This window comes from Panthera pardus, unplaced genomic scaffold, assembly GCF_024362965.1.
Source record: "Panthera pardus isolate Hobbes unplaced genomic scaffold, ASM2436296v1 HiC_scaffold_13, whole genome shotgun sequence".
NCBI classification, from domain to species: domain Eukaryota; kingdom Metazoa; phylum Chordata; class Mammalia; order Carnivora; family Felidae; genus Panthera; species Panthera pardus.
In genome coordinates, this window is record NW_026526688.1 from 138,854,565 (window position 1) to 138,860,564 (window position 6,000).

Below are 6,000 nucleotides of genomic sequence, written 5' to 3' on the forward strand. Positions count from 1 at the left end.
AGAGTACAGGGGGAAACGGCCCCCCCAGTAGTCGGCTTTGTGAGCTCTGAGAACAGACTCTTCATCAGCGAGTTAAAGAGCTCCTTTCTTTGGACTCTAGAAATTCAGCCAGTTTTCAAGATCCCCCTAATAAAAGGTAGATATTCCTGAGAAGGCTAACACCTTGAGCATTATCAACTGGTGTCAGTTAACACTTTGAGGGAGACTTTGGAGAATTGCTCAAAGTTGGTAGAGAAAGAAAGAGAAAATGGAACCAGCACCTGGGATGAAGTATTGCCTCCCTGACTCTGTCATCCAGGATCAGCCCTGCTTTAGTCTCCAGAACAAGTGGACTTCTGTCTTACCTCAGTGGCCTTGGGGAAGTCATTCAACCAAGCTAGTTTCTAGTTTAACTGTTAATTGGAGAGAGTGATTATTCTTTATCTCATGAAGGGTGTTTGGAGAATTTATGGTCTATAAAACATTTGCCATTTTCGGTGTGAGGAAGTTCATAAGTACAAAGTGTTATTATTAGTTTTATTATAGGATTGGAAGGGAGAGCCAAGTAGCACCTCAGAGTAATATTCTGTGGAAATATTTCTCTTTACTTCTGCAGACAGGAGGCCTTTTGTATCTATTTTCCATGTTATGGTAGAAGTCCTGCTAAATACTGATGAGTGTAGATTAAGTCCTGATCTAGAGGAGATGTTGTTGGCATTTATTACCTAACACAGGTGTTTTATGGTGTTCCTTATCAGGGAGTAATAATGACCAAATGCATTACTGAGCCCTGCTCAAAGTCAGTCTTGATAGGAGTTTTTAAAAATCCTGTGAAAAAAGTGGGAAGGCCTTCTCTTCCACACCCACAGTCATACAATTTTCCTAGTGCACAATGGCAGGCCTCACTCATATTCCTGCCAGTTTAGAACAATCGCTTACTTACATTCTCTAGCACTTTCCACACACAGAAATAGGACAACAATATCCAAGGGTGGCCTGGGGTCTTCAAGCTCCAGGAATCTATAGTGACTGTTCAGAGCCTAACATCTTTAACATTTGAACTCTTCAGTCCAGAATTTCAGGGCCTCTTTCAACAGCATCATTTCTATTTACATTTTTCCATAATCTCAACACACCTAACCATTTTGTAGCAAATGGCCTGCCTTTGTGTAAACTCTATGACTGTAAGGACAGTTATGGCCTCAGAACCGTGAAAAGCATCTGGTTCACAGTAGCTGTTCAGTAAAGAGTTATTGAATGCATGAATAAATGATTTAAATCCTGAAATACTTTTCCTCATTCTCTCTCGTAATCTGTGTTCCTTGAATTGTCAGAATCTGGCTCAAAACCTAATTCATTCAGGCGACCTTTTAACTCAGTGTGATACATCTTTGGACATGCACTGCATGTATAATACTATGTCCTCCTTGACTGAGCCCACCTGATTATATATGCCATTCTACTTATTGATTTTTCACTTTTTTATTCGTTAAACATGTTTATTTATTTATTTTGAGAGAGGGAATGAGAGCACCCCCACTTGTGCGCAAGCAGGGGAGGGGCAGAGAGGGAGAGGGAGAGGGAGAATCCCAAGCAGGCCCCACACTGTCAGCGCAGAGCCTGACAAACGATGAGATCATGATCTGAGCCAAAGCCAAGAGTCAGATGCTTAACCGACTGGGCCACCCAGGCACCCCGGTTTGTCCTCCTATTTCGACTCCATACTTAAGTTTGAATTTAATTCCCCCAAGCTGTTGTTTTATAAAAGCAAGTGTTTTATTTATGTGTAAGGAATTCCTTATATGTCAGAGAATGGGCCTCAGCGTCAGAAGCCAGCCTTGTTCTTTTGCCTATCCAATTGGGATTTTGAGGTAATTTGCTGGACCTCCCTAAGCCTTAGTTCCTCTCTATATTACACATACACACATTTGTACGTAATATTACTAAAATACATGGAGGATTAAATTAATAAAACCATTCTCTCAAATCTCTAATGTTCCTTGGGAGTGGAAGCGGGTTGCTAAGTGATTTCTGCAAAGATTTGTGCACAGAGGGTATAGTATTATCGGGGAGAAACAAGGTTAGGAGAGGATCTTTGTAAAATGTATCTTGTGGTCCTGAATGAAAACTTTAAAGAATGTCTTAATGTTTTCTTTTTGTTTTAATTCTTGTTTTGTGGACTCTTTTACAAAACCTGGTATCCTTAGCATAGTGTTTTCGAGGCATATATATGGCATAGCATGTATTCAGTACTTCATTCTTTTTCATTGCCAGGTAAGATCCCTTACATGGATATACCACATTTTGTGTATTCCTTCACTTGCTGATGGACATTTGGGTTGTTTTTATATTTTCATTATTACAAAATAGAACTGCTATGAACATTTGTGTACCAGTTTTACCTTGCAGTTTATGATTTCCATTTATAGGAAGTACCTAGACAGGCATGTCCATGGAGACAGAAAGCAGATTAAGGGTTGTCAGGGCTTGGGAAGAGTGATGGCTTAATGGGTATGGGATTCTGTTTGGGGTGACACAAAGATTCCGCAAGTAGCTAGTGGTGATGATTGCACAGTGGTGTGTAACTTTAGATTGGTTTAAGCGGTAAATGTTATGTTATGTGTACTTCACCATACATAACCACAGCCTAGTGTAGTGCAAAGTTAACATAGTTTGACTTGTTATTGACTGGATAACTTATGCCAACAATAATTGGAAGGATCCTGTAAATCTGTGTAACACTAATATTCCCTTTCACCATGCAATCTGCTGCAGGGAAGAGATACTTTAATTAGGGTGACCAACTTGTGTTGGTTGGCTCAAGTCTATCCTGACTTTAGGGCTGAAATGTCCATGTCCCACACAATCTCTCTGTCCTGAGCAAACCAGGGTGGTTGGTCACTGGATTAGAGTTCTCTAGAGAAATACAACCAATAGGACGCACACGCACACACACATACAGATAGATATCATCTGTAGATCTATCAAGAGATTGATCTATCGAGAGATTTCTCTTAAACATCATACCTGGTTCAGTGTAGGACTCAGTTAGCATTTAGTATATGGTGGCTACAGAGACGGTAACAGAGTCTAAGCAATTACCACACACTGAGCACTTTCACAGGCTAAGTATCGCGCTAGTCACTTTAATCCCCATAACCACCTGATTATCTTGTGATTGTTAGTGCCCCCACTTAATCAGTGAGATAACCAGACTTGGGGAGGTGGTTAACTGAGATTCCAAGGTCAAACAACTAGTAAATGGAAGAAGTAGAGTTTGAACCCAGCCACTATGTTCCTAATCCTTCTAGCGCATTGGCTATATGGAAAAACGAGTAGAGGTTAAAGTCTCTAGATGAAGCTCATTTTGAATAATTATTGAACCTGTTATTCCCTAGCTGGAAGGCCTTGGTCAAATTATTTAAGTTTGCTAGGTCTCTATTTCCCTATTAAATAGGAGTAACAGTCATTATAGTCAATCCTCATCATTTGCAGATTCTGTATGTGCAAATTCACCTGCTTGCTAATATTTATTTGTATCCTTAAAATCATTTTTTGGCACCTGTGCAGTCATTCATGGATGTGTGCAGAGTGGTGACAAATGTGATGTGTCCAGTGTGCACATTTCCAGCTGAAGTGGGACAAGGAGACACTCTGCCTTCTCATTTCAGCTTTCATACTGAAAACAGGTGTCCTTTTCAGTCTGTTTGATGCCATGTTCTTTTCACATTTTTATGCTTCTTTGTTGGTGATTTTGCCTCTACTATGGCCCCCAAGCATAGTGCTCAAGTGCTGTCTAGTGTTCTTCAGCATAAGAAGGCTTGAGGTGACTTATGAAGGAAATACAGGAGTTATATAAACTTTATCAGGCATGAGTTATGCTTGATTGTTGGCCATGAGTTCAGTGTTAATAAATCAACAATTTATAGAAGATAAGGTGTCTTTAAATAGAAATATACATAAAACACGGCCATGTATCGATTGGTTAATGAAAATAACTGAACAGAAGCTTGCAGGAACAGAACCTTATGTTTCTTTCCCCAGGAGCATTGGTTTTCTATCCTCCAATACAGTGTTTGTGGTGACTTTACAGAAGGTGACTATTGTATAACAAAGAATTGACTCTATTTCTTAAGGTTATTTATAGATTAAATAAGATAATCTAATGTGCTTGACACAAAGTAGAAACTCAGCAAATTGTAATTAGATTTCTCACTCTTTCAAGCTACTGTATCACTTCGTTTTATTTTTTTTTTTAAGTTTATTTATTTATTTTGAGAGAGAGAGAGAGAGAGAGAGTAAGAGCAGGGAAGGGACAGAGAGAGAGAGGGCAAGAGAGGATAACAAGCAGGCTCTGCACTGTTAGCACGGAGCCTGATTCTGGGGTTTAAACCCACGAACCGTGAGATCACGACCTGAGTCAAAATTAAGAGTCTGATGCTTAACCGACTGAGCCACTCAGGCGCCCCTCGCTTCATTCTATTTTAAAGATCATTTAGTGCAAATCTTACTAGGTTGTTCCTATACGTCATTTCTAAAAGGTACCTTTGAAAGTACATGGTATAAATGAATACATAAAATAGGTGAAGGCTATTAAGAAGCACAGACTTCCAGTTATAATATAACTAAGACATGGGGATGAAAAGTACAGCAAAGGGAATACAGTCAATGATATTGTAATAACTTTGTACGGTGTCTACCTACACTTACTGTGGTGAGCATTACCTAATGTATATAATTGTCAGATCACTATGCTCCACACCTGAAACTAATATAATATTTATATCAACTCTACCTCAATAAAAAATAAAAATTGAAAGGAAAAATACATGCTATAAGCTGTATCTCAAAGAAAGAGAAGAAAACATTTTTTAGAATGCTATAGTTGGAGGATATATGGCAAAAACTGTTGCCTCTTAGACCTACTGTAAATCCTCATGGGTAGATAAATAGTACCTCATTTTCTTCTTGGTCATCCCCGTGGATCATGAACAGTGTTTAGTACAAAAAGGATGTTTAATAAAGGCCAGTGAAATGAGTGAATGAGTGAATGAATGAATGACTGCTACCCAGGTTCTCAGAGGGGTGTGTGTGTGTGTATTTAGATAAAGCACATTGCTCTTTTTATTCAAGGTACATAGCTAGTGAGTGGAGGGGCAGGTTAGGAAAATACTGTTCTTTCGGATCCAAAGTTATTTACATTTTATCCTTAATCTTTAGCCTCTAACATTAAATGTGGGATCCTTGAGACCTAGTGTGTTCTGACAAGGAGATCTGCTTTATGAAAGGGTGGTGAGTCTGTCCGTAAGTCGATGTCCTTAAGAATAAATAAGGGGTCATTCTCAAATGTGTTTTTCTTCCTCCAACACTTACTTCTTTTTGGTGTAATGAAGGATATCTCCACGAATTGTAAAACAAACCGTTGGCTCTAATGCAGCCTATGTTAACATTAAGGATCTTACTGATGAATTTAAGATAAGTAACACGGAAGCCTAAGAACTACTCTTGACCCCAGTGCCTGGAAAGCTGTGAGTGTTCTGACATGTCTTATCAGTTACCACCGGTTTGAGGAAAAGTTACTGATTTCGTGGTTTTCTATAGTTCTTACAACAACTTAGGTCATTTACACTAAGAAATTATTCTCTATCACGTGGGCTTTCTTAACTGAAAATGTCTCATCATTTTACAATCTTTCCTTCCTCTTTTATCCTCTGTCTCTAATTATTTCCAAGTTCTTCCAGTTCTGTTAAAGGTCTCATCCATTTAAAAATAGTCTCATTGACATCGCTCTAATTCACATTTCTTTGGAGAACGATGTTAATGCAGCTCAGGAAACTCAGGGAACAGTTTCCCAACCTTTCCAATTCTTGATTTTCCTTCTCTTCCATCCAGTTCGTATACACCTAATCCACAGTCTTTCTGCAGTATGAATTGATTCTGCCTTTCCTCTGATAAAAACACATTTAGTGGTTCCTTGTCATCCATTTGATGAAGGATGAAAGGTCCAGGTAACTCAGGGTA